This window comes from Amblyomma mixtum, chromosome 4 (assembly GCF_055824585.1).
Source record: "Amblyomma mixtum isolate Tamu chromosome 4, ASM5582458v1, whole genome shotgun sequence".
Lineage (NCBI taxonomy): Eukaryota > Metazoa > Arthropoda > Arachnida > Ixodida > Ixodidae > Amblyomma > Amblyomma mixtum.
Window position 1 is genome coordinate 31,603,231 of NC_143015.1, and position 18,830 is coordinate 31,622,060.

The window sequence follows — 18,830 nt, forward strand, 5'->3', positions numbered from 1 at the left end:
AGCTCCTCGTAGGCGAAGTGGCACTTCTCTGGTTTCAGTGTCAGGCCTGAAGACTTGATCGTTTCCAGCACTATCCGAAGCCTTCTGAGGTGGTCTTCAAAGCTTGAGGAGAAGACAACAACGTCATCTAAGTAGACTAGGCAAATCTGCCACTTCAAGCCTGCGAGCACCGTATCCATTACTCGCTGGAACGTCGCTGGGGCAGAGCAGAGGCCGAATGGCATCACCTTGAACTCGAAGAGTCCGTCTGGCGTGATGAACGCAGTCTTCTCGCGATCTCTTTCGTCGACTTCAATTTGCCAGTAGCCGCTCTTCAGGTCCATCGATGAGAAGTACTTAGCGTTGCACAGCCGGTCCAGTGTATCGTCGATGCGGGGGAGGGGGTAGACATCCTTCTTCGTAATGTTGTTCAGGCGGCGGTAATCGACGCAAAAGCGAAGGGTGTGCCGTCTTTCTTTTTCACTAGGGCGACCGGTGCTGCCCAGGGGCTCCTCGATGGCTGGATGACGTCCTCACGAAGCATTTCCTCAACTTGCTTGCGGATAGCTTGGCGTTCTAACGGCGATACGCGGTAGGGGCTCTGTCGCAGTGGTCGTGCGTGTTCGTCTGTGACAATGCGGTGCTTGGCAAGCCGGGTTCGTCGCACATTCGATGCTGATGAGAAGCAATCGGTGTACCTTTGAAGAAGACTGCGTATTTGGTCTTGTCTGCTCCGGGGTAATGCTGGGTTGATGTCGAACGTGGGTTGATGGCCTTCTTCAGATAGTTCTGCAGGTTGGTCGGGTAGGGCAAATACGTCTCTGATGTCTGCCAGCTCGTCGAGGAAAGCGATCGTCGTACCTTTGTTTAGATGCCGGTATTCTTCGGTGAAGTTGGTTAGCAACACCTGGGCTCGGCCATTTCGGATTTCGGCGACTCCCCTCGCGACGCCCAATCCTCGATCCAGGAGTAACTGGGTGTTCCCCTCGATAACACCTTCGGCATTTTCGATGTCTCCAGTACCTATGCCGACGAGAACACTTGATCGGGGCGGCACGCTCAATGCTTCATCGAGGACGTTTAAGGCAACGTGATGAGTCGCGCTCGTCGCAACAGGTATGGCTTTTTCCGTGGAAAGCTTGATCGACTTAGATCGAAGGTCGATGATCGCCCGATGTTCGTTCAGGAAGTCCATTCCCAAAATCACGTCTCTCGAGCATTGCTGTAGGATCAGGAAGGTTGTCGCATAGGTTCTCCCATTTACAGTAACTCTCGCGGTGCAGCGTCCTGATGGCGTAATCAGGTTGCCACCTGCGGTGCGGATCAGCGGGCCATCCCAGGTTGTTGTCACCTTCCTGAGTCGGACAGCGAGTGGGCCACTCATGACAGAGTAGTCAGCTCCCGTGTCCACCAAGGCAGTAACCGCGTGACCGTCGGCCGTAACTTCAAGGTCACTTGTTCGCGTTCTGGTATTGTACGTTGTCTTCGGTGTCCGATCTCGGCTTCGTCGAGTAGTGAGGCTGCGGTGGGCGTACTCCGACGTTACTTCACTGGGCAGCGGTAAAAGCTTCAAGTCTGGCCGCGTCGTCGTCGGTGTCGTCGTCGTCGGCGTTGTCGTCGTCGGTGTTGTCGTCGTCGGTGTTGTCGTCGTCGGTGTTGTCGTCGTCGGTGTTGTCGTCGTAGTTGAGGCATGGTCTTGAGTACTCGTCGATGGAGGATCTTTGTCATTGCGCTTAGAAGCAACCTCACCTCCAGAGGCTGCTTTATTTAGTTTAACCTTCGGGGGCTGGGGGAGCGTCCACGCATGGCGTAACCTCGGCTAGGAGATACAAAGCGCGGGGACGATGGCGACGGGAAACGTGATAGGCGGCTCGGCGATGAGTATTCTTCCCGACGCAAAAACTCCTCGATTTCGGCTGGTCGCTGGCCGGGTCGGGGTCGTGGAGCGTCGTAAGAGAACCCTCGGATGCCCAGTCTTCTGTATGGGCAGTGCCGGAGGACGTGACCGGCTTCGCCACAGTGGAAGCATAGTGGACGGCGCTGGTCGGGAGTTCTCCACTCGTCGCATTTCCTCGGCTCCGCGCGTCGCTCGTAGGACGGGCGGGTTGGGGCGAGTGGGCGGCGCTCCAACGCAGCTGGCTGAGGGCGATAGGGGCTTGGGTCCCGTCGTCGAGGGGCAGGACGGCGCACTGCTGCGGCGTAAGTCATGACTGGGGGCTGCAGAGGCTGCGTGGATGATGGCGTCACACCCAAGGCCTGCTGAACTTCGCCCCGGATGACGTCAGTGAGCGAAGTAAGCTGCGGCTGCGTTCCCGTTGGCAGCAATCGTCGGAGCTCTTCACGCACAACTTGACGTATAACCTCCCGCAGGTCATTGCTGTTAGCGTTGTCCAGGCAGCTTGCTGAAAAAACGCGCTGCTGGCGGTCATACTGGCGGGCTCGGGCATCAAGAGTTTTTTCCATCGTGGATGCCTCTTCTACAAATTCCGCGACGGTTTTCGGTGGGTTGCGGACGAGGCCGGCAAAGAGTCTCTCTTTGACTCCTCGCATAAGAAGCTTTACTTTTTCTTCTTCTTTCATGTCTGCGTCGGCACGCCGGAAGAGACGCTTCATCTCCTCAGTGTACATTGCAACGGTCTCGTTTGGATGTTGCATGCGAGACTGTAGCAGCTGCTGGGCTCTCTCCTTTCGCACGACGTTCGTGAAGACCTTCAGAAGCTGCTCCTTGAAGGTTTCCCAGTTCGTGAGGCTAGCTTCCTCATTCTCAAACCAGACTCTTGCTGGTCCCTCCAGGGCGAAGAAGACGTACCTAAATTTCATGGCGTCGTCCCAGTTGTTGAAGACAGCCACACGGTCGAACTGCTCCAGCCATTCCTCGGGGTCGGCGCCAGGCGAAGCGTCGAAGGTTGGTGGCACCCGGGGCTGCTGCAGAATGATTGGAGTGGTCGTCTGGGGCAAGGTCATGACGGACGTTGGTACTTGCTTTCGCTTCCGGGTAGGGTCCGGCAGGGTCCCGAACTCAGGTGCGTCCCCTTGCAGGCGTCGGCTTGCGCGGTGGACTGGACTCAGGTCCTGCGGTAGATGACTCAAAGGGCTGGCGTCTCGACTTGTAGGGGGTGTCCGGTACATGGAAGGCTACCCAGCACCTCCACCAGATGTCACGTTGTAGTGACGGCAGTCCAGCGGTCAGGAATACACCAACAAGACTTAAAAACGAAGCTCTTTATTTGGGCTGACTTGCGCCCTCAAAAGAACTGAATCACTCGGCGGCGGCGTAAGCAACAAACGTGCTCGTCAATCGTCGAACTACGAATGCCCGCTGCTCGCGGCATCGTTCAATTTAAAGCCGGCAAGGAAACTTCGAGATAACAGGTCGAGATCATCTAGAGTAATCTAGAAACACGTAGATGCAGCTGTTCATGGCTGTGAACAATCGAGATAAGTCCAGTCGCTTCTCGCGTCACGAACAAAAATGATAACAGCCCTTTCCTGCAGCCTTGAGCGTGAACGAACAAACAGTACAATGATACGTGGCAATATAAGCTTCCTCCGCTGAACGACAACGAACAATTCACATCCACAGTGTTGTAGATAATATGAGGAAAGATCTGCGCATGAGCCATGGTCTCTGGTACGTGCGCATACTGAAGTGCTTACTCAACCTGAGTGAGCCTTGCTAAGTCGCCCTTTGTTGAAAGCCGCACTCGAGCGATATTATTTAGCGATGCTGCTACTCGACTGAACCGCGTAGCGGTGTTGAAATTTTCATCCCGCGTGAACCGATTTCAGCAGCATCCTGTGCGTCGTCATAGTAGCTCTTTCTTCGAAACAATTGTCGTTCTTGGTAATTATCCGCTGTTCGAAAAGCTGAGGATACATTCAGTAAGTTTTGAACACGCATTATACAATCAATTGGATCATTTGGAAAGGTTGAGAACGCATAACCTCCGTCTTAAGGCTACGACGCAATATCTTTAATGGGTCCCTTGAGCCGCTTCGGGCATATTTCGCGTATCACTTCGCAGATATGGATGCTGTTCATTTTTTAACCACCACATAAAGGTTAACCTGAACTTAAGTGCTCACTGCGATAGAATTACAGATCCCTCAAATGAAAATAGTAGTCCTCGTTGGGGAGGAGGAATAACCGCAAACTTGACAGGACTGAAGATCGAGAAGAGGACAGGACGAGCGGTAACTAGCAACTGAAGTTTATTGAAAAAAGACATGTTGCAGCAAAGGTTGCATCTGCGCATAGCGTACGGGAACTGAGATAGTGACACGTGGAACACACAAGATAATTAATGATATACATCGAAACGAACAAGAAACGAACAAAACACACATACAAAAAAACAATGAAATGCCCGTCACTGGTTTAACAGAAACCGGGTCTCTTTATCTAAAAGCGCCACGGAAGGCTCACTCACACACATATCAAGCCCAAGTTTGCGCATGTGTGCCGCTTCTAAAATCTCCCTTTCGAGCCTCGACCTGCCCCTTCCGATGATGGTGGCTTTGTTGAACTGTGGGTAGCAGCCATCGCATTCCCTGCAGTGTCTCGGCAGATTTGCGCCATTATCAGGTTTCAAGGAGCGGAAGTGCTGTCGCAGCCTATCGTTTAGACATTGACCCGTCTGGCCAACGTATACTCTGCCGCATCGCAACGGGAACTGGTATACCACATCAGTGGCACAGTTGACATATCTGTGCTCATGCTTCGTCGTGCACGCGACCCTGCGCTTACCTTCCGCCACGCGCCCGCAGAGCTGCGATAGCTTGCAAGGGGCTGAAAACACAATTTGAATGCCTTGCCTACCTGCCACCCTCTTGAGGTTATGGGCCATCTTGTGCACATAGGGCACAACTTCAAGCGGCCTTTTGTCCAGAGGGATCGCCTCCTCTTGGCCACGCACCTTGTTCCGCAGTTTCCACAAGAGAGATTCCGCCACTGCTTGGAGAACGGGTGGTGGAAAGCCTGACTGCAGCAACTTATCCACTTGGCCCTGAAAACTACCTGCAGCTTTGTGCTGGCATGAATTCAAGAGAGCTGACCTCATACAGGTCATGGCTATGCCTCTCTTAATTAGTTTGGAGTGGCAGGAAGAGAAGGGTAACACGGCCTTTTTTGGACGCGGCCTGTAGGCCTAGCCCACGTGGTCATTGGCGCTAAAAGAAAGCTGCAAGTCTAAAAACTGGATGCACTGATCTTGCTGTTTTTCAAGGGTGAAGTTTAAGGAATGGGAACAATGCTTGAAAACCGCAAGTACGTCCCCCGCGACTGTGTCATGACGGGCTTCGTGGTCAACATTTAAAAGGACTAAGAAATCATCGACATATCTGAAAACTTTTTTAACACCAAGGTTGGCAGCGTCAAGCTGAAGCTGAAGCTTGCGGTCAAACTTAGCAAGGAAAATTTCACACAGGACCGGCACAACGCAGGATCCAATGCAGATGCCCCGTTTCTGGGTGTACAGGTTCCCTTGAAATTTAACAAGGGTTGCGCAAAGGTAGTACCTTAGCAACTCTAAAAACCCGTCTCTGGAGACACCACAATCGTTTTGGAAAGATACAACACCTGAAAGATCAATCAGCTCTCTCTCTCTCTCTCTACTTGTTCCACCATTCGCTTCACTGAGAAAACAATATTAATGCATTTTTTTTATGTCGTGAAGAATCATAGCTTTCTGAATCGCACTAGTCTTGACCGTTTTGCATTATGTTTTAAACAAGCAATTCACTAACGTGGAAAAACGCGCCCCTTGTATATTGTGCTTGTAGAGAAATGCCGCGTTATGGTGAGAAAATGGTTTGGTTTTGTTTATGGGGTCTAACGTTACGAAGCAACTCAGGCTATGAGGGACGCCGTAGTGGAGGGCTCCGGAAATTTCGACCTCCTGGGGTTCTTTAACGTGCACTGACATCGCACAGTACACGGGCCTGTAGAATTTCGCCTTCATCACAATTCAGCCGCCCCGGCAGGGGTCGAACCCGCGTCTTTCGGACCAGCAGCCGAGCGCCGTAACCACTGAGCCACCGCGGAGCGGCGTGAGAAAATGCCGCGGAAAATATACCGTGTGTCTCAAGAACTTGAACCAAGGATTGCAAAAAAGTGGCGGACCGGAGCAGGGTGAAACCGAATGCATATTGTTTCCTGTAGTGTGGCGCACCTCACATTATTTTTAAATCCCCCTTAATTAGATAATGAGCATAGATCAATTATGCAAATATTTTATTATTCATTCTCGAGTCACTTGCGTTTCGTGAAGTTGTGGAGGCAGTTATTGAACAACCGATCCATTTTGTAGCAACACATATTCCACGTGGTCCTTTTTTCCAACATTTAAATAAAGCCCGCGAAATATTAAAAAAACGCGTTACTACGCTCTTGCGCTCCCGTAATGCAGCTTTGCCAAGCGTGTCCTGAGTCAACGAAGCGTGAGCGCTCACCGTGCCGAAGTGAGCGGCCGACGCCGCTCTCCGCATCGTCTTGAAACTGAAGTCCGTAAGCACATTCTACCTGCACATGGAAAGCGCGCGTCTAGATCTGCGATAAGTGCTAAGCACGCCATCTACCGCCAATTCAGACGGAGCTTCTATTCAGCCATCGCATAGGCAAAGCAAAAAAGGAAGGGAAAGCACTGAATTCACCAAATTCAAGGTAGCCTCCATTTTTTTTTATCATTTAGCAGCCCTTCGAAATGATCAGCGGCCTCTCTCTTCGTTCAAAACGCGGTTGGGAGCGCTGGAATATGGTAGAGCACGAGCGCCGTCACGTGTTTATTTTTTTTTCATACTTCGCGGTCTTTCTTTAAATCCCGGAAAAAGGAATTACGCAGGAGATGCGTTGCTGCAAAAAGCTTCATAGGTTGTTTCTTAAATCCCTGTACAACTTAGGGTAACGCACATGACCCTTAAAGAAATAAGAGAGAATTTGCATAATTAAGGTTCGATAATTAACTTATTGAGCAGAATTTTAAAAAAAATACTCCCAAGGGCGTCGCATGACGAGAAACAATATGTCGTTGTTTTCGCCCAGCTCCGGTGAGCCACTTTTTTTTAAACCCTTGGTTGATGTTACGTGAAACAGACTGTATGATTTCCTACAGGGTGCTATAATCACAAAGGTGCAGCTGCTTGTTTTTGTTGCATACAGTTACGAGAGAAAATGGAGTATCCAGTTTGGTCGTAACATACACAGCTCACGATACAATTTCCATCTCTCAAGTGACCTCTCGATAATGCTCGCCAAATTTTATCCGAGGTTATCCACGACTGAGAAGGGGACGCCTTAATATTTATTTAAGTGGAATACTCGTAGCAGCGCTTGTCAATTTTATACTGGTGAATCCATCATCTTTTTTGGCAGCGTAGACGTGGGTGCGTGATGAGGTAGCCCCCTTGTAACATCTCGTACCATGAAATGTGTGTACGTCATCGGTGGCATACCAACCAGCTACCAACAGCTGACAAGTGTCCTCACTGTAAGGCTTTACCTGATGTGTGTGATCTGGATATCTGTGGACACGCGCAGGAGTGGCCTCTGTGCGCATGCAAACGAGTACCAACCTCAGCCTACCATGCTTTCGGTGGTACCGGGGAGGTTACAACAAAATGTTGACAACAGAGAACCATTATATTGAAAAACTAAGCGGCTTTGTGAAGGAAACTGGCCTCCACTCCTTATAACTTTCGCCCACATCCACGATCCCCTTCCCTCAACCAACACCGCGTGGCATACTTGTCGACTGGAAAAAAAGCAGTAATTATGTACTCCTCAGTTTATAAACGTTCGGTGATGCAAAATTTTAGGAAACGAGATGATCATAGTTAACCAACGACCGGGGATTGCATTTTCTAAGCACCTAGTGCGGGTAGCCTCTTCCGTAGAGTCCTAAAATGATAAATCCAGCCTTTACGGCCTTGGGTAGTGTATCGTAATTCAAATGCAGCGGCTTTCAGGTTGCTTTTATTAGCCAGGTCTTTACACGCCTGCGCCTGCAATTACACGCCTTTCTGGTCATTCTGCTCGTAGAATGACACTATTTCTCTCTTATGCGGCCACAAAGCGCTTCACTGGAGCGTTCGCATCGCTAAAGGCGGAAGTTACCCAAGCAGCACATGACAGTGGTCCAATGTAGGAATTGCGTTGGCAAACTATGGTCCTATGAAGGCCCCGCGTTGCCACTGTTCTCCCAGCCTTGGCTCAGCCATTTTCAAAAGTTGGCGGTATTGGACCAGTTTCTCGGGCGTTTTCCCTGCATTGCCTCAGCCATTTTAAAAGTTGGCAGTATTGGACCAGTTTCTCGGGTGTTTTCTCTGCCTTGGCTCAGCCATGTTTAGAAGTTGGCGGTATTGGACCAGTTTCTCGGGCGTTTTCCCTGCCTTGGCTCAGCCATTTTTAGAAGTTGGCAGTATTGGACCAGTTTCTCGGGCGTTTTCCCTGCCTTGGCTCAGCCATATTTGGAAGCTGGAAGTATTGGAGCAGTTTCTCGGATGTTTTTCCTGCCTTGGCTGTGCCATTTTTAGAAGTTGGCAGTATTGGACCAGATTCTGGAATGTTTCCCCTGCATTCACTTTTTCATATTTCAAAGTTGGCAGTATCTCACCAGTTCTCCAATCTCTTCCAGCAATATATGCAGCTCGACTTCTTGTCGTAGGCAGCGTCGTGCTGCCTACGACATTGAGAGCAGTCTAGGAGCGGAAAAAAAGGTGGGTTAGATAAACAAATAAAAATTCTTGATCCCCGTTCTCAAGTCGCGAAGCTATGTTGGCAAGCTTTTTCTGAAACATGGAGAATAATGGGGCGTTAGCCCTCCTGTAGCTTGAAGAAGAATTCGTTGGGCGAGAACGAAGGCTTATGTAAGCATACGGCACGCGGAATTAGGGGGAAGCGGGGGGGGACAGCCAGTCACAACTTGAGCATAGTCTGCTTTGTTTACCTTCCGAGAGTATTGTGTAGGCGCCCAGGGCGGAAGAGGGGGCCCCGAAACTAGGGTGTCTCGACGCGCGGGAGGGGAGAGTAGCGCGCGCACATCTAGGCGCGCCCTACGAGCACCTGTTTCTATTCACCCCAGCACTCGACTTGCACTTGCCGATCTGTGCCCTGCCTGAGGGATTAGTGCATTCTCCTGGCGCAATTTCCCTGTTTACATGAGTGGGATACACGAGAAAGTTGATACGATGCGCTGCTCTCGCGTTGTAAACGGGGCTGATCAGCCGTCCTAGTGTTATGCGCTTTTCTTACAGTTGCACTCAATCTGCCGAGCAAAACAAATCAGGCTGTTTCATCGATAATGCAAAGGTCGCCGAACATACATTTGGAAAGTGGTTTCAAATCTGTTTTTTCGCTCTGAGGAAATATGTGGGAAGCGCGCGGTGTCAGCCCGGCTAGCTACCATGCATGCATGCATACATTCCAACACCGCTCCCATTTCGAGTTGAAGATCAATTAGCACTCGCCCTACCATCTGATCTGCCACTGTTCCCGATTACCTCAGTTAGATTGCGCCCTGGACAGGCGGTGGTCCCGGGTTCGGACGAATTTTCATCAGCACGGACCCTAGCTCAATCCATCGACTGCCGCTTCCAAACTTTAAAGGGACGCAGTAGGCATGCGTGGGAGATCCAAGGGAATTCGTCTCCGGCGGCACGGACCCAACGACCGACGGCTGCCATCTACACGCTTGAATGACCAGATTTCCGCTGCGGTGTCTTCCTTCACACCTCGGTTTACTGACATGTCAGCTCTCCGCTCCTCGTGCCCGCCTCGCGTACACACCATTCGCACGTGCACACGTGCAACACGCGGGGCTGGCACGCGCGGCGCTGTTTTGAGCTGTTTTGAGTACAAATGACATCACAGTGTAAAGTGGTTCATTGATACAGGCACACAATACCTCCCTTGAAAGCTTGTTCATGAAATGGCAACCACTTCACACTTCCCCAGGTGAAGATGTTATTGCACCTTTTCATCAGCTGGTATGCATACTTGGGGCATGTAGCCCTAGCGTTACGCAATATTTGGCTGTGTGCATTAGGTACACACACTAAAGGCAATGTAATTTTCCTGAAAAGCACTGCCTGAGCAAAAACAAAAAGTATACAGGAATGCGGACACAGAAAGGAACACACAGAACCAACTAGCTCAGTTTTCTACTCTTTTAGCATACAGGAAAGATGCAAAATAGTTAAACAGAACCTGATAACCAGCCAAGAGAAGGAAATGCTGAGCAGTTTCATGAAAAAAAAAGACGCTAATCAATTCTGTTCTTGTGGTAAACACAGAAGGATGTAGTTAAAGAAGGCGTTCTCATAACTAACTGCATTAAAGTGACATAACTAAAAAGTTATACATTAAGTCTGCAGCATGGTCATATCGAAAACCGTTTCCAGATATAGCTGCTCTCAAATATACTTGTACTTTTCGTTTCTGCAAAACCAACTGTACACTGCATTTCTAAGGTGTGTCCATGAGAAATATTTGCCCTGAGAAGTAGCCAGAAGGCTGAGAACATGAAGCTTTGGCTGCAAGGGCGGGGAACATTTGCTTTATTTTACATCAGAAGAGAACACACTAGAGGTAAGAATGATTTCTTTCATGGGAACTGTAAAAAGCCCTGCTTAGAAAAACAATGAGCCAATCTATTTATCTGAATGGAAGATCTTTAAACAAGTAAAGCCAACAAGAAAAGTACGGTTACAAATGACGTTCCACGTCACTACCTGCGGTAACTCAGGACGTTCTACGTCCGCCGCTTATGAACGCGGGTGGCGCTGATGAACACTCTCAAGGATAGGTTACTTGTAAACATAAATACCCCCGAGAGCAGAAGATTTGACAGCCGTCGCCGTAGCTCAGAGGTAGAGCACCGGACGCGTAATTCGGAGGTCGTGGGTTCGGATCTCACCGGCGGCAGTGGTTGTTTTTTCTTCTGCTTTTCTAACCAATTAGCTTTCAGCGATAACATGTTCAGTAATATTCTAAATTGATCAACACTACAAAATAAATAAATAAATTAAAAAAATCCCCTGTGCCCCTTGGTTTCTGTGGCTGTTGGCTTCATTCATATTTATAACGAGCCCCTCATTCCACTTCCCTTGTTTGCTTAATTGCTTAGCGAGGGCCTCGGTTCTGGCAGCCTTGACTCCATAGGAAGCATAAGAGGGTTCTCACGCAGCTTTCACCCTCTCCGTTCGATGACGTTCCACGTCACTACCTGCGGTAACTCAGGACGTTCTACGTCCGCCGCTTATGAACGCGGGTGGCGCTGATGAACACTCTCAAGGATAGGTTACTTGTAAACATAAATACCCCCGAGAGCAGAAGATTTGACAGCCGTCGCCGTAGCTCAGAGGTAGAGCACCGGACGCGTAATTCGGAGGTCGTGGGTTCGGATCCCACCGGCGGCAGTGGTTGTTTTTTCTTCTGCTTTTCTAATCAATTAGCTTTCAGCGATAACATGTTCAGTAATATTCTAAATTGATCAACACCACAAAATAAATAAATAAATTAAAAAAATCCCCTGTGCCCCTTGGTTTCTGTGGCTGTTGGCTTCATTCATATTTATAACGAGCCCCTCATTCCACTTCCCTTGTTTGCTTACTTGGTTATAAGAGACATTTGAAAGTGGTTTGGTTGGTTTTCCTATATTCGCCATGTTAACATTGAATACAAGACATGGTTACAAGAGACACTCGGATACTAAGGGCAACTTTTTTAAGTCCCTAGAGTAAATCCTTCACTATTAAGAACAGACATAACCCAGATAGGCTCACACAATGCGGATGACGTTGTACCAACTCATATGTGCTGCACTTTTCATACCCTTGCCTCAATTCTGTTCCATTCCGAAGCTGGACGCCATACATCACATAGTTGCAATTACTGTCTCGCTGCACTGAAACTGCCACATCACAGACTGCATGTCCGCATGGAGAGATCATGTACTTCCTCAGTTACTTCACGGTTACAGCCCCGATGATGTATTCAACGCGGATGAGAGCAGTTTCTTGTACAAAATGAAGCCAAGAAAGACACTGTCGTTCGTCTGATGCATGCCACAGCGGGAAGCCACCACACTGCTGCAAAGAACCACTGGGACTTTTGAAGGCAACAGGCTTTGAACAGCCCATCTTAATGTGGTTTCAATGGTTTTTAGCCCATTCATGACAGATTTAACGTTGCCTGTCACAGTGTCCCAACAAAAGTCTGACCCCTCAAGGATGAATACATGTTCGTTGTCACTGTCATGAAAGAGAACTCAACAGCAGTGCCAATAATGGCGAACACTTCCCATGTACTAGTCAACATGGCTGCACACCACCACTCATATTGCCATGCTTCGAGCCAGCTTCCCCCACTCCGACGCACAAGCATGGCTTTTTCCTCTTCCTCACTTCAGCACATTTTGTGATTTCGTTGTAAAAGCGTTCATCATGAATGCACTTGAATGTAAACAGCTTATGACAGCCAAAAGGGTTACTTAGGCTGTAAGAACTCAATAACAGCGTCAAAAGTAACAACCATTTCCCATGCACTAGATGCCACGGCTGCACACCGTCACACTTCCTGCCATGCTCCGAGGCAGCTTCACCCACTCCGACGCACTATAGTCCAAGCATGGCTCTTTCCTTTTCCTCACTTCAGCCCATTTTGTAATTTTTTTAAAAAAGCGTTCGTCACAGAGGCACTTGAATGTAAACAGCTTATGACAGCCAAAAGGGTTACTTAGGCTGTAAGAACTCACTAACAGCGTCAAAAGTAACAACCATTTCCCATGCACTAGATGCCACGGCTGCACACCGTCACACTTCCTGCCATGCTCCGAGGCAGCTTCACCCACTCCGACGCACTATAGTCCAAGCATGGCTCTTTCATTTTCCTCACTTCAGCCCATTTTGTAATTTTTTTAAAAAAAACGTTCGTCACAGAGGCACTTGAATGTAAACAGCTTATGACAGCCAAAAGGGTTACTTAGGCTGTAAGAACTCAATAACAGCGTCAAAAGTAACAACCATTTCCCATGCACTAGATGCCACGGCTGCACACCGTCACACTTCCTGCCATGCTCCGAGGCAGCTTCACCCACTCCGACGCACTATAGTCCAAGCATGGCTCTTTCCTTTTCCTCACTTCAGCCCATTTTGTGATTTTGTGGTAAAAGCGTTTGTAACAGGGGCACTTGAACATAAACAGTTTGTGACAGCCAAAAGGATTACTTAGGCTGTGAGAACTCAATAACAGCACCAACAGTAGCAACAATTTCCCTTGCACTAGTCGCCACGGCTTCACACCGCCACACTTCCTGCCACACTCCGAGGCAGCTTCACCCACTCCGACGTACCGAAGTCCAAGCATGGCTTTTCCTTTTCGTCACTTCAGCACATTTGTGATTTTGTTGCAAAGGCATTTGTCATAGAGGTACTCGAGTGTAAACAATGTACGACAGCCAAAAGGATTACTTAGGCTGTGGGAACTCAATAACAGCAGCAACAGTAGCAACAATTTCCCTTGCACTAGTCGCCACGGCTTCACACCACCACACTTCCTGCCACACTCCGAGGCAGCATCACCCACTCCGACGTACCCAAGTCCAAGCATGGCTTTTCCTTTTCGTCACTTCAGCACATTTGTGATTTTGTTGCAAAGGCATTTGTCATAGAGGTACTCGAGTGTAAACAATGTACGGCAGCCAAAAGGATTACTTAGGCTGTGGGAACTCAATAACAGCACCAACAGTAGCAACAATTTCCCTTGCACTAGTCGCCACGGCTTCACACCACCACACTTCCTGCCACACTCAGAGGCAGCTTCACCCACTCCGACGTACCCAAGTCCAAGCATGGCTTTTCCTTTTCGTCACTTCAGCACATTTGTGATTTTGTTGCAAAGGCATTTGTCATAGAGGTACTCGAGTGTAAACAATGTACGACAGCCAAAAGGATTTCTTAGGCTGTGGGAACTCAATAACAGCACCAACAGTAGCAACAATTTCCCTTGCACTAGTCGCCACGGCTTCACACACCACACTTCCTGCCACACTCCGAGGCAGCTTCACCCACTCCGACGTACCCGAGTCCAAGCATGGCTTTTCCTTTTCGTCACTTCAGCACATTTGTGATTTTGTTGCAAAGGCATTTGTCATAGAGGTACTCGAGTGTAAACAATGTACGACAGCCAAAAGGATTACTTAGGCTGTGGGAACTCAATAACAGCACCAACAGTAGCAACAATTTCCCTTGCACTAGACGCCACGGCTTCACACCACCACACTTCCTGCCACACTCCGAGGCAGCTTCACCCAATCCGACGTACCCAAGTCCAAGCATGGCTTTTCCTTTTCGTCACTTGAGCACATTTGTGATTTTGTTGCAAAGGCATTTGTCATAGAGGTACTCGATTGTAAACAATGTACGGCAGCCAAAAGGATTACTTAGGCTGTGGGAAGTCAATAACAGCACCAACAGTAGCAACAATTTCCCTTGCACTAGTCGCCACGGCTTCACACCACCACACTTCCTGCCACACTCCGAGGCAGCTTCACCCACTCCGACGTACCCAAGTCCAAGCATGGCTTTTCCTTTTCGTCACTTCAGCACATTTGTGATTTTGTTGCAAAGGCATTTGTCATAGAGGTACTCGAGTGTAAACAATGTACGACAGCCAAAAGGATTACTTAGGCTGTGGGAACTCAATAACAGCAACAACAGTAGCAACAATTTCCCTTGCACTAGTCGCCACGGCTTCACACCACCACACTTCCTGCCACACTCCGAGGCAGCTTCACCCACTCCGACGTACCCAAGTCCAAGCATGGCTTTTCCTTTTCGTCACTTCAGCACATTTGTGATTTTGTTGCAAAGGCATTTGTCATAGAGGTACTCGAGTGTCAACAATGTACGACAGCCAAAAGGATTACTTAGGCTGTGGGAACTCAATAACAGCACCAACAGTAGCAACAATTTCCCTTGCACTAGTCGCCACGGCTTCACACCACCACACTTCCTGCCACACTCCGAGGCAGCTTCACCCACTCCGACGCACTATAGTCCAAGCATGGCTCTTTCCTTTTCCTCACTTCAGCCCATTTTGTGATTTTGTGGTAAAAGCGTTTGTAACAGGGGCACTTGAACATAAACAGTTTGTGACAGCCAAAAGGATTACTTAGGCTGTGAGAACTCAATAACAGTGCCAACAGTAGCATCCATTTCCCGTGCACTAGTCGCCACGGCTGCACACTTCCTGCCACACTCCGAGGCAGCTTCACCCACTCCGACGTACCCAAGTCCAAGCATGGCTTTTCCTTTTCGTCACTTCAGCACATTTGTGATTTTGTTGCAAAGGCATTTGTCATAGAGGTACTCGAGTGTAAACAATGTACGACAGCCAAAAGGATTACTTAGGCTGTGGGAACTCAATAACAGCACCAACTGTAGCAACAATTTCCCTTGCACTAGTCGCCACGGCTTCACACCACCACACTTCCTGCCACACTCCGAGGCAGCTTCACCCACTCCGACGCACCCAAGTCCAAGCATGGCTTCTTCCTCTTCCTCACTTGAGCACAGAGAGCTACGTCTCTGTCTATGAGGAATATTGTAGTGGAAAGGCTTTATAGGGCTTAATGTCCCAATGCGACGCAGGCTATGAGGAATGGCGTAGCGGAGGGCTCCGGTTAATTTCGACCGTCTGGGGTTCTTTAACATGCACTGATATTGCACAGTACACAAGGCCTCTTGCATTTTGCCTCCATCGAAATGCGACTGGCGTGGCTGGGATGGAACGCGCCTCTGTAGTGGAAAGGTCCAGAAATTATGACCCCCTGGGGTTTTCAAGCATGCACAGGCAATGTACACTACGCAGCTGTCCCATGGTGATTTAGTGGCTGTTGTATTCTACTATTTAAATGAGGCAGAAAGTTGACTCTCAGCTAGGTTTTGAAGGAGGGAAAATTTTTCTTCCAGTTGTACTAGGAGGTTTCAGTGCTTGATTTGTGTCTCTTGGTCAAACTCAAAACAAACTGGCACCCTTTATAATAGCATATGGTTTAAACTGCTTCTTCGATTGACATGTCAGGGGTACCGTCCGGTTTCTGAGGGTTCAACAAAGGTGCAGAAACGGTAACACCACATGCCCTTGCTTGTATACAAGCCTCAAGCACTGCACCTTGTCCTTCAGGTATGTCAGGGGCCAGACATTAGTTTCTAGGTCAACATCACCACAACGCCAAATGTTTAGCCTTGATGACTGAATTGGCACTTTGAAAAAATCCCTACAATTCAGCAGGGCTCCAGCTTTTACGTTCTCCCCAGCCACTTCAGTGATGACACTAGGGTGGTTGTCAACTAGAAAGCAATTGCCCACTTTTGCGTGCCAGTCCACTTGTCTGGTACAGGTATGTGCACGATGCCTGGCTTCAGACATTCTACGGCTTAGCTGCGACAGAGGCCTGTGAGTTGTTCGTAGCATCTTCTTGACTCTTCCGAGGTAGCTCTCGAAAGGGAAGGCACTGAAGTTGTCAACAGTGCCATGCTCCAAGCACTGCTCAGCCAAGTGAGCCAGAGTGTGCACATTGTAGACGAGCTGCTTTGCTCCATACAGTTTTCCAAATTCTTGGACAAAATGCCTCAGCAGGTCCCGGGCAAACTGATTGAGGGCAACATAATGCTCAGGGGAAGCGAGTACTCGGAGCGCAACATGGAAAATCAAGAAATGCTGATAAAGCTTTTTTGTCAAAATTGACTTCAGCACTACAAGCCCCACATAAAGAAGGAATGTTCTGTATTCCGTTGCCTTCCACCGGTCAAGTTCCTCTGTTCCCCTTGGCTTTCTTTGAAAGGTCCTTGGAAAGGCTGCAGCTGCTGCTCGAAGCTGATCATTAAGGTCATTTCGTTGAGCTCGGCTCAGTCTTTCAGTGTATCCTCGGCAGACCCAGTTTCGAAGCAGCCGCCGCATCACCCCCAGGCAGACAAGATCCATGTATTCAGTCGGAAAACATGTCACCATATCAATGTCCAGTGTTGTAAATGGTGAGACACCAGTATGATGCCGCTGGTCTTCCTGGCTGCGAAACGAAGCATCAGTGCGTTCTGGTGCATTCAGGTCTGGAAACGTGAGCCTGCTGTCTATGTACTGCCCTTTCTGGCTGCATCGTTCACAGGCATGATAACCTGATTGCCCTGTTATCGCTTTTACAAAGCTTCTTGCTGGGGCGTCACATATCACTGCAGTCAGGCTCACGCTTACCAGAACCCCTTTTATGGTAAAGTCCACTGCAACTCAGGTTGCGAACATCTTCAAGAAATGGACCTAGGAACTGCTCGAGACAGGGTGGCTTTCCTGTGCCGCAGTAGGCGCTGACCATAAATGGTTCCGACTCCTTGATGTTGGCTATGCGGCAAAGTATCGGCCAAAGAGCTGTCTGCTTGCTTTTGTGAAGTGGCAGTCCATCGATGTTTGCATGAAGTTTTAGGCATTGAGGTACTGGTCCCTGCTGAAGTGCCTGTTGAATGCCCTCGGAAAGGCCAAAATGCACAAAAGAGCCACTGACATCTAGGCTTGCCTTCCTCTGTGTCTGCAGAACTGTTCTGGCGTCTTTAGGAAGGTCCAACATCCCATGCTGACGGCAGAAATCCAAAACATCATTCATGCAGTCATGCGTCATATTATGCTTGATAGCTATCAGAGCAAATTGCTGTGCTGCCGAACTATGGTTGTCACAAGGCTGGCGTACCACCTCATTCGCAACAAATGTCTCCTTGTCTAAGGGTGCGGTATCACAACCTGAAAAACTGTCGTCGCTGCATGCGCTGCTTGACGATGAATCTTCAGGCTCGCTCAGGTCAGCTGGCACTGATTGTATCGGCCAGTGTTCTCGCCGATCTTCTGGTGGCGATGGGGCTCCGATTCCGCTGCCACTGGCACCTGCCCCGTCGGCGCAGGCTAGCTGCGATGGAGCTGGTCCGCTGTCAGTGGTGCAAGCCCCGTCGGCGGCGACATGCTGCTGTGAATCTGGTGCGCTGGCGTTGGCTTGTAGCGATGAAACTGGTCCACTGCCACTGGTGCAAGCACTCGCTTCGCTTCTCGGTCGCTTGCTTGGCTTGCTCACTTCGGACAGGAGTGGTGTGGTGCAAATGGCGCCCGAGGATGCTCTGCTTCCGGCTGTTCGCTTGCTAGCCGCAAATTCCAAGCGAGCAGGCAGTGATCCACTGGGCGGTCGCGAGACGCCGAGCTCTTTCAAGATTTCTTGATATTCTTTTTCTACGACGTAGTACTTACGCCACCTATCAAAACTCATTGTAGAGCGCAAAAGCGGTTGCTCGGCTTTTCAGTAAAGAACAGACTTACTCGGCCTTTAAGTGCTACGACTACAGCGAACTAAAATATGCTGCCATGGAGTAGCGATGCACTAAGCTGCAGCTAGAGCCAACCGAGGGACAAGTCCGAGGATATACTATATATCGACAGCGAGGTAGACAAACACAGTGAGCAGAGTTGTTGTTATTGTTAGCCTATACCCACACTTGGGGATCGACCAAGAATCTGGAGGCAAAGATTGCTATTCACAAGGCAAAAGAAAAGCACCCGGGAGAGCAACAGCGGGGGAGTCTGCACAAGGACCGGAAGTTAAAAGAGATAAGAGTTTGTATTGAAGAAAGAGAGAGAGAGCAGGGGCACGGAAACCGCCGCGAAAAAAATCCTTTTAACAATAACAAAAAAAAAAATTGGTGCCGTCACTTCGCGTCACGGTGCCTCGCGCCCAGTTAAAGATCTTTCCTGCCGCGAAGCGTGGCCGCCGCGATCTGCTCCGGCGGAGCGCTGTGCGCGAAGACTGTAACTGCAGCAACGC

The 18,830-nt window shown here is 49.3% G+C and overlaps 1 pseudogene; it reads right to left on the minus strand.

The window, feature by feature from the left end:
• Nucleotides 1–16,081: 16,081 nt before the first annotated feature.
• LOC149346074 (uncharacterized) lies at nucleotides 16,082–18,364 on the minus strand (annotated as a pseudogene).
• Between the last annotated feature and the right edge of the window lie 466 nt (nucleotides 18,365–18,830).